This window comes from Hyla sarda, chromosome 7 (genome assembly GCF_029499605.1).
Source record: "Hyla sarda isolate aHylSar1 chromosome 7, aHylSar1.hap1, whole genome shotgun sequence".
Taxonomy (NCBI): Eukaryota; Metazoa; Chordata; class Amphibia; order Anura; family Hylidae; genus Hyla; species Hyla sarda.
Window position 1 is genome coordinate 110,707,313 of NC_079195.1, and position 10,866 is coordinate 110,718,178.

At 45.2% G+C, this 10,866-nt stretch overlaps 1 protein-coding gene across 3 annotated transcripts in view; it reads right to left on the minus strand.

The window, feature by feature from the left end:
• NUDT13 (nudix hydrolase 13) overlaps window positions 1–8,292 on the minus strand; it is a 65,230-nt gene extending 56,938 nt beyond the window's left edge. The window contains exons 1-2 of one of the 3 annotated variants that reach the window (XM_056530445.1): window positions 8,144–8,246; window positions 7,952–8,052 (exon numbers count right to left, since the gene is read on the minus strand). The gene's annotated coding sequence lies outside the window, so the exon portion shown is untranslated. Of the gene's footprint in view, window positions 1–7,951 lie in introns of all 3 variants that reach the window. The other 2 variants (XR_008846341.1, XM_056530444.1) reach the window with 2 other exon arrangements.
• Between the last annotated feature and the right edge of the window lie 2,574 nt (window positions 8,293–10,866).

The window sequence follows — 10,866 nt, forward strand, 5'->3', positions numbered from 1 at the left end:
TAGGTTGATGGTTTGAAGACTTTGAAACCAATTACTAGTGTTCCATAGAGTTATTGGGGGAGATTTATCAAAACCTATACAGAAGCGATCTGATTGGTTGCTATGGGCAACTCCGCAACTTTTCCTCTGGACAGGTTTTGATAAATGTCCCTTATTGTCTCAAGATATAATGTTTTCAACATATAATGGAGGTCCTGGAACCAAAGGAGTTGATTATGATTCATTCTTGTAAAAACAGCACCACTCCTGTTCACAAGTTGTGTCTGGCATTGAACTGAATGGGACTGACCTGCAGTACTACAGAGGACCTGTGGACTGGAGTTGTGGCAGTAAAAAAAAAAAAAAAAAAAGAAGCAGCATTTTTCTGATCCTGGACAACCCCTTTAAGGGTAGGGTCACACATAACAGATCTGCTGCATCCGCCGGTGACTTGACCCTATAGTGTGCCTCCTGCTGTTCCCCGGCAGAAAAAGGGATACGTTTTATATACTGGACTACTTTATTAATATTGTAACTTGAGAGACTATTGCAATTTCTCCTGAAAGGGGATTCATGATTTTATAGGTATCCATGACAATAAAATACCCATGCTATTCTCATGAATGAAGTTTTCCTATGTGATCAACTTTCAAGTGCTATAATCATGGTGGCATTTGCCAATGTCAGTGCCAGCACTGGCTACATATAACCTGGTTCTTAGCAATGAGGGATTAGTTCAGAACTTCACAATAACTCCCATTGGCTCTATGAAGGTGAGGTGTATGGGCAGATGTTTTTAGCCCAGGGGCAGATGGTGTTAACCCCTAAATGTTCGTGATGCCCGAAGGTAGCTCCGCTATCCCTAGGTTAGGCAGGGTAATAATAGTCCAAGACCAGGTCAGGGTTAACGGTAGCTTTTCTGAGGTAGACAGATGGTAATAGTCTTTACAGCTAGGCCAGGATCCCAGAGAGGTGGCCAGTAACACAGAAGGGACCTTGCAGCTTGCAGGGACTTGCAGTGTTTGGACAGACTTCAACTCAGCCACGCTGACTATAATAGACTTGACTATAGACTTGACCGTAGGTAGTGACAGCAGACATAGATGACTTGACTTACTAACATGTGGCTGTAGGTGGCTTGAGCCCTCCAGATGTGCTGGACACTGGCTCTGAGATGTCTGGTCTTTACTATATCTCAGCAGGAGTCATAAGAGATAAGAGAGAGATTGTAATGGCTGCCCCTCTTATAAAGGGGGCTGAGCAATAAGCCCATAGGTCAAGCTGCAGGTCACCTGGTTAGCTGGTGCTCCCTGGGTAACAAACATGTGAAAACAACATCATGTGACTATCTCAAAGGTCCTTAAAGGTCCTTTATACCTAACACATCTAATATACAGATAACATAATGGGCAAAGACACTGCAGGAGAGCCCCTAGGACACAGAGGGACTCAACCTGACAGGGCCTAAGTGCTGTACGGGACTATATCACGTACTGGGACATCATATATAAATATATATACACACACACAGTATATGCATAGTGTATGTGGATAGCATTTGCGTTCACCACTTTTTTGGTGTATGGAAACCACAGCGGCTTAACAGGATGCTCCCTTGTTTTACGTTTGACCCCCTTCTTTTTTCTTTACAATTGTGTGGCCAAAACCTAACACAGATGTGGGTTTTCCTGATGGGATCTGCACACAGGATCTGTACTTTTACAGCCTCTGACCACCTGCACAAACAACAGGCACTTGTTGTTATTTGTATATACAATCACACAGCAATGTCACTGGAAAACCACATTAACATAAAGCTTTAGCCTGGTCTGTGAACTACAGGAACCGAATGTCAAGCAGACAAGGATATGGAAATCTAAACTTACAATACCGCAGTGTTCCTTTTGTAGGGTACGTTCACACGTATGCAGATTTGATGCACAGGATTTTCTGCTGCAGATTTCAATGTAAACTAAATGACTGAGCACAGCTTCTAATCTGCAGTTACAAATCTGCACAGGATCCCGTATGTGTGAACGCACCCTTAAAGGGGTACTCCGGTGAAAACCTTTTTTCTTTTAAATCAACTGGTGGCAGAAAGTTAAACATATTTGTAAATTACTTCTATTAAAAAATCTTAATCCTTCCTGTACTTATTAGCTGCTGAATACTACAGAGGAAATTCTTTTCTTTTTGGAATGCTCTCTGATGACATCACGAGCACAGTTCTCTCTGCTGATGTTATTATAATAATAATAATAATAATAATAATAACACTTTATTTATTGTTGTCCTTAGTGGGATTTGAACCATGCTGCCCTTAGCATACTGCTATGCATCTGCTCTGCATGGTTGCTAAAATGGACAGAGATGTCAGCAGAGAGCACTGTGCTCGTGATGTCATCAGTGTTCCAAAAAGAAAGGAATTTCCTCTGTAGCATTCAGCAGCTAATAAGTACTGGAAGGATTAAGATTTTTTAATAGAAGTCATTTACAAATCTGTTTAACTTTCTGCCACCAGTCGATTTAAAAAAAAAAAAAAAAAAAGGTTTTCACCGGAGAACCCCTTTAAAAGTATGAGTGTGGCCAGTACTGACTGAATCAGCCGGCACTAGGACAGTACAAACATTACTGTTACTACAGGCGGCAATATATTCTAGGCGGATTCTGCAGATAGATTTGACCGAGATCAAAAACTCTTCTGCGTAAATTCTGCAATGTGCATCGTGCAGGGGAATTCTATTGACAGCAATGCCAGCAACCACATCAAAGTCAATGGAGATTTTAATAGAGATATCACATATTCTTTTTACATGATCATCTGTGCATTTTCTGCATTATAAACCACACTTTTATAGGCCATGTGAACACGACCACCGACTTCAATGTGGAGTGTTTAAAAAAAAAAAAAAAATGACATTACTTTTCAGAGATGTTCAACGTGGAAGCTCACATTGACATCAATGGGAGCTTGAAAAAAAGAAAACACCTGAGAAGCCACATTTTGAGAACATACCCATATAAGGCTTTTTTTCACATTGCCTCTTGCAATTTCCATCCAATGTACACATCAATTACTCAAGGTATACCTCAGAGCAGTGTTTCCCAAACAGGATGCCTCCAGCTGTTGCAAAACTACCACTCCCAGCATGCCCGGACAGCCTTTGGCTGTCCGGGCATGCAGGGAGTGGTAGTTTTGCAACAGCTGGAGGCACCTTAGGTGGGAAACAATGCCTCAGAGGGATACCTCTCACAAATGTCACTAGGTGGTCTCCATCATACACAGACTCCCATAAACATATACTATGCAATATAAATCCATAAATCAATAAATGTAAACCCTGACATATGAAGCTCTTTTGGCCTCCACTGGATAATAGGGGGTTTATGGACACATGGGCCCTCATTTACTAAGAGTGGAGTGTAGGTTACTTTGTGGGTTTTAATTCCCTATAATTTATTTTCCATGGTATTTACTAAGGTTTCCCTACATTTTCCACTTTCCCTACACTAAGCTTTTTTTTTTACACATGCTCTGATCTGTCTGGTTTTCCTCAGCTCAAATCCACCACATTTTATGTGGAAACCTTAGTAAATATGTTGGGTTTTTGTGAAACTGTCGGGAACACGCCTCTTTTCGGAGACCACGCCCCCTTTCCATAGCAGTCACGCCCCTTTTTGTGTTTTCTTAGCAAAATGGAGAGCTGGTCGGGTTTTTTTCAATTCTGGCGCAGATTCTGGCGCAGACAGAATTTCTGGCGCAATGCGACAGAATCTGGCGCACAACCCGACAAAACATGTCGGGTTTGCAATAGTAAATGAGGGCCATGGAGGGACTGCGGAAGGTCAAGGCAGACAGTCACTAAGGAAGAGTAGTGCTGGCTCTGGAGGACTCTGTAGAGGAGAGTTACATAGTAAATGCACCTGGTCACAAGTTTAAAGAGTACCTGTCACCAAATAAAACTTTTAATATAGTGTTCCTTGTGTAATTAGCACAGAAAATTAAAGCTCCACAGATTCTCACAGAAAGCTGCACAGACTGACAGCTGCCGGAGAGCCTCACAGACTGAAACATACACAGAGCCTGAGGTCTTCTATTCATCATAGCTCTGCAACTATGTTAGGGTGGAAGTGGTCCCCCAGTAGGCTTCATTGCTTGTCATGCCTGCTGGGGAATGCCCACTGTCTCCTGCTGGGAGAATGCACTATGTGAGCAAGAATAAAGGTATGATACAGAGCTTTTTAAAGCTCGGAATTTTTTTTAAGGGTTGGAGGAGTGTTAGGAGTAGTTAGGGAACATAGCCTGAGGTCGTTTAGAACAGTTTATTTGGTGACAGATACTTTTTAACCAAATGTAGCGGGACTTAGGTCAAATCCTAATTTAATGTATTGGCCTTCGATTAGTTTACTCTGGCCAAAATAGTTCCATTTTCAAAGTGTCCAGGTTGCCTGGAGAAGTCCAGTATAACAGACTCAGGACTGATAGAACTGTATGCCTCTCTTCCAGGCAACCAGAGCACTTTGTAAGTGGTCATTCATTAGAAAGATGTTGCTAGCTAACTTCCCCCAGCTTATCACCAAGATTCCAGAACAGCATCAACGGATAAGAGATGTATCTTACTTGTGAACAGGGATGAGGTGCTGAGACAACCATTTTTAACCTTTTAAGGATGCTGGGCGTATGCATACGCTCTGCATCCCGAGTCCTCAAGGACGTGGGCCGTATGCATACGCCCGTGGGAATTCCGGTCCCCGCCGCTAGCCGGTTGGGGACCGGACCGGGATGCCTGCTGAAATCATTCAGCAGGCATCCCGACACATCGCCGAGGGGGGTCCTGAGACCCCCCCATGTCAGCGATCGCAGAAAATCGCACGTCAATTCAGACATGCGATTTTCTGCTATTCCCGGCTGATCGGGTCTCTGGTGACCCGATCACCCGGAAAATAGGGATGATCGGAGCTGTCAGTGACAGCCCTGATCATCCTGAGGGATAGGAGCGAGGTCAAAGGCTGTCTGGGTATGCTGGGAGTTGTAGTTTTGCAACATCTGGAGGGTCACAGTTTGGAGACCACTGTTACAGTGGTGCCCAAACGGTAGCCCTCCAGATGTTGCCAAACTACAACTCTCAGCATGCCTAGACTGCCCTGCCATGCTGGGAGTTGTAGTTCTGTAACATCTGTCCCTTCAGATTTTGCAATTTTCATGAAATTTTTGAAAATTGCTGCTCTACTTTGAAGCCCTCAAATTTTTTCAAAAAGTAAAAATATGTCCATTTTATGATTCCAACATCAAGTGGACATATTGTATTTGTGAATAAAAATAACATTTATTTGGAATATCCATTTTCCTAACAAGCAGAGAGCTTCAAAGTTAGAAAAATTCTAAATTTTCATGAAATTTGGGGATTTTGCACCAAAAAAGGATGCCAAGTAATGCCGAAAATTTACCACCAAAATAAAGTAGAATATGTCACGAAAAAATTGTAGAATAAAAAACATACAATAGTTGTAGGCTGGATGATTCAGTTCTCAAGCAGCAGGCCATCCTTCCTGCCTCACACATGGGTCAGGGTACAGATAGACTAGCAGCTCCATATTCCTCTAATTCATTCTGTAGCTGATAACAGAATGTATATATGGCTCCATTCACCTCACATATTTTAAATGTATGTGCTATCTGTGCAAGGAACAGACCAAATGGGGCCTTAGCATTTTATATTTTGAAACTTTATTTAAAAAAAAAAAAAAAAGTTAGGAGCCAGGATGCCTTACGTCACGCAACATGATGTCACATGATCAGTCATTTGCGTCCCACTCATGTCATGATCATTAGTGTACCCCCGTGTCACGATCATTAGTGTCCCTCTAATCTCCCCTCATGTGTCCCGATCAGATCTTTAGTGTCCCCTGATCTCCCCTCATGTGTCATGGTCATCAGTATCTCCTGATCTCCCCTCATGCGTCACGATCATTAGTGTCCCCTGATCTCCCCTCATGTGTCACAATCATTAGTGTCCCCTGATCTTCCCTCATGTGTCACAATCATCAGGTTCCCCTGATATCCTATCATGTGTCATGATCATCAGTGTCCCCTGATCTCCCCTCATGTGTCACGATCATTAGTGTCTCCTGATCTCCCCTCATGTGTCACGATCTTTAGTCTCCCCCTCATCTCCCCTCATGTGTCATGATAAATTAGTGTCCTCTCGTGCGTCACCATCATTAGTGTCCCCCTCATGTGTCACGATCATTAGTGTCCCACTTATTTCCCCTCCTGTGTCCCGATCAAATCATTAGTGTCCCCTGATCTCCCCTCATGTGTCACAATCATCAGGTTCCCCTGATCTCCTATCATGTGTCACGATCATTAGTGTCTCCTGATCGCCCCTCATGTGTCATGATCATCAATGTCTCCTGATCTCCCCTCGTGTCACGATCATTAGTGTCCCCTGATCTCCCCTCATGTGTCACGATCATCAGTGTCCCCTGATCTCCCCTCATGTGTCACGATCATTAGTGTCCCCTGATCTCCCCTCCTGTGTCACGATCATTAGTGTCCCCTGATCTCCCCTCATGTGTCACGATCATTAGTGTCCCCTGGTCTCCCCTCATGTGTCACGATCATTAGTGTCCCCTGGTCTCCCCTCATGTGTCACGATCATTAGTGTCCCCTGATCTCCCCTCATGTGTCACGATCATTAGTGTCCCCTGGTCTCCCCTCATGTGTCACGAATCATTAGTGTCCCCGTGATCTTCCCTCATGTGTCACGATCATTAATGTCCCCGTGAACTCCCCTCATGTGTCACGATCATTAATGTCCCCATGATCTCCCCTCATGTGTCACGATCATTAGTGTCCCCTGATCTCCCCTCATGTGTCACGATCATTAGTGTCCCCTGATCTCCTCTCATGTGTCACGATCTTTAGAGTCCCCCTCATCTCCCCTCATGTGTTATGATAATTAGTGTCCTCTCATGTGTCACCATCATTAGTGTCCCCCTCATGTGTCAGCATCATTGTCCCACTTATCTCCCCTCATGTGTAATGATTAGTCTCCCCCTCATGTGTCCCCCCCTAATCTCCCCTCATGTGTAATGATTAGTCTCCCCTCATGTGTCACGATAATTAGTGTCCACTCATGTTTCACCTTCATTAATCACTATCCTTAGTTTCCCCCTCATCTTTTTAGAAAATAATAAAAATGTTTTACTTACCTCTGCCTCCATTTTCACGCTGAGCCACAATTCTACCTCTGGTGTCGCTCCAGTGTTACATAAGAACCGGATATCACCGATTGGCTGCGGCCATCACCTGAAGTCCCCCGCTCATGTAACACTGTAGTGCTGACCATAGGTAGAAGGGAATCAGCACAGGAAAGGAGGCAAAGGTAAGTAAAACTGTTTTGTTTTATTAAAAGTAAATCAAATTGACAAATCCTAATGGAAAGGGCTGACAAAAATCTAGGTGCCACCACGGAATTCTTAGTCGCCATGGGGACCTGGGATTTGTCCTGGCCCATACATAATGAGCACAGGGCCTACCCAGTCTAGAAAGCCGCAACTATTTCACCCCTCATGCGCCATTTTGATACATATGGCGCATATGCACAATATGCAGTGTCTAATATAGTTATGATGACTATCCCCCAATTTATCTATATTTAGCTAGGACCTACAAACAGTGTTTCCCAACCAGGGTGCCTCAAAGTGTTGCAAAACTACAACTCCCAGCATGCCCGGACAGCCAAAGGCTGTCCGGGCATGCTGGGAGTTGTAGTTTTGCAACACCCTGAGGCACCCTGGTTGGGAAACACTAAACTACACCATAGGAGTTCAACATAGCACTGCTAAGCTTCAATGCGAATGGGATTTTGTTTGCTTTGTTCGCATTGCCACAACCAGTTCATAGAAATATAGAACGAGAGCGCACGAATCACGATAACACCGGGTCCCTGCAGGACCTGTCACTTACTTTCACTTTTGAAGATCAATGTTCAGCACCAACCACGGTTCGGACAGGCGCTCACTAAGAGGGAACTATGGGAAATGTAGTCACTGTGCGCGCGCCACAAACTAGGAACCAACGGGAAAAGTTATGGGTTAACAACTACATTTCCCACAAGCCCATTTCGGAACTCCCCCGCCGGTTTTTTCAAAACGTCACCAGTTAGTAAGAGGGCATCATGGGAAATATAGTTTCCGGGGTCATACAAGCTGCTGCTGATTCTTTAGTCATGGTTTCCTCCCTGTACATGTAAGGGACTATGGGGGAGTTTATCAAAACTTGTGCAAAGGAAAAGTTGTCCAGTTGCGCATAGCAACCAATCAGATCGCTTCTTTCATTTTTAACAAGGCCTCTGCAAAATGAAAGAAGGGATCTGATTGGTTGCTATGGGCAACTTTTCCTTTGCACAGGTTTTGATAATTCTCCCCCAGTGGATCTATAGAAGCATTCCACTTCTGTTACTGATATTATTCCGCTATTACTCCATCAGCAGACATTGCTGTACTATGCAGGCCAGTGTCCAGATGTTGCAAAACTACAACTCCCATCATGCCCGGACAGCAAACCGCAGAATTTGATTATACCGAAAGAAGATGGACAGCGCTAAAAAATATATCCCCTATCTGCAGGATAGGGGATAAATGTCTGATTGCGTGGGGTCTGACTGCTGGGACCCTCCACGATGTCCCGTACAGGGCCCAGGCTCTGCTCGAGCGAGTTTCGTACCCAGCAGGTCAGCTGGTAAACCCCCCCCCCCCCCCTCCATTCATCTCTATAGGAGAGGCGGAGACACATGGACACTGACTCCACCGTTTCCCATAGAGATGAATGGAGGGGGTGCGTTTCTACCAGCTGACGTGCTGGGTGTGAAAATTGACATCCTTCAGCAGAGACGGGGCCCCATACGGGAGATCGCAGGGGTCCAAGCGGTTGGACCCCCCGAGATCAGACATTTATCCCCTAACTTCCGGATAGGGGATACATTTCTTACTGCTGGAAATCTTGATTCATTGGTCAAAGGGACTTTTATTGTCCACGCTTGTTTCCACTGTAAAATTCTATGCAAAATAAACGCTGAATCCACAAGGAATTTCTGCCCTGTGAACATAGCCTTACTTAACCTGTAAGGATGTGATGATGTCATCGTAGGTGCTCTGCAGGTCCAGTAGGAGCTATGGGACCACACTCACAGCAGTCTGACATTTTTCTAAAGCAGTTCCGGGGGCTCCTCTTAGGGATGGGGTTTGCCCTCCAAATGGTGGCCCTGTTTCCAGCCCTGTTGTTGTTGTTTTTTTTTCATGTTGTTATGTTGTGATGCTAAAATTTAAATTCAAGTTGTCCACCATCACTCTTCACTCAATACCCCATAATGACAAAGGGAAAACATAATGTTACAAATCTTTGGTAATTTATTAAAGGAAAACTGTCAGCTTTCTCCCCCGCACTAACCAGCGGTACTGGCTGCTAGTGCGGGGGACGCTGATCAGTTTGATGCTTACCGTGTCCAGATCCGCCATGCCGTTTGGCTGTAATTTTCTATCTGGCCAGGCAAACTGGCACTCTGACGTCAGTGCCACTGGCCGCAGCGCCACCCAGAAAGCTGACAGTTTTCCTTTAAAAAGGGAAAAACTAAAATTTAGCATGTACATAAGTATTCAGACCCTTTACTCAGTAGTGGAAATAGCTTTGGTAGTGATTACAGCCTTTAGTCTTCTAGGGGATGATGCCACAAGGTTTGCACACCTGGATTTGAGGATTTTTTTTATCGTTCTTCTTTGCAGATCCTATCAAGCTCTGTCAGGTTGGATGGGGACCATTGGTGGCAGCCAATTTCATGTTTCTTGGTAGCTGTTCAATTGTGTTCAAGTTAACGCTCTGGCTGGGCCACTCAAAGACATTCACAAAGTTGTCCCAAAGCCTCTCCTGTATAATCTTAGCTTTTTGCTTAGGGTCGTATTGGAAGATGAACCTTCAGCCCAGTCTGAGGTCCAGAGCACTCAGGATAAGGTTTTCATTAAAAATAATTATGTGCTTTGCCAAAATGTCCCAGCTGCTGAAAAACACCCCCAATAGCATAATGCTGCCGCCACGTTTCACTGTAGCGATGGTATTGTGCAGATGATGAGCAGTGCCTGATTTCCTCCAGACGTGATGTTTAGAATTGAGAAACTTCGATCTTAAATGGTCACTCTCATTAAAACAAATTTTTGCTATTGCACTCCTTATGGTAAATAAAAAATATTTCTAATATACCGTATTTTTCGCCGTATAAGACGCACTTTTTCTTCCCCAAAGCTGGGGGGAAAAAGTCGGTGCGTCTTATACGGCGAATACACCTCTATCGCGGCGGTCCCTGCGGCCATCAACGGCTGGGACCCGCGGCTAATACAGGACATCACCGATCGCGGTGATGCCCTGTATTAACCCTTCAGACGCGGCGATCAAAGCTGACCGCCGCGTCTGGAGGGAAAGTGACACTAACCCGGCTGTTCAGTCGGGCTGTTTGGGACCGCCGCGATTTCACCGCGGCGGTCCCGAACAGCCCGACAGAATAGCCGGGTTAGTGCTTACAGGACACCGGGGGGGACCTTACCTGCCTCCTCGGTGTCTTCTCCGTTCAGGGATCCCCTGTATGCCGGCGCTCTCCTTCCTCGTCATCACGTCGTCGCGTACGTGCGTCGGCGTGCGTAACGACGTGATGGCGGCGACGGAGAGCGAGGATACCCGGCCGGCAGCAGAGACGTTCCGGAGCGACGGGGACACAGCGACAACGATGGAGCGACATCCAGGGCAGCGGTGACAGGTCCGGAGCAGCGGGGACACGTGAGTATTACCTCCTCCTGCAGTGGTCTTCAATCTGCGGACCTCCAGATGTTGCAAAA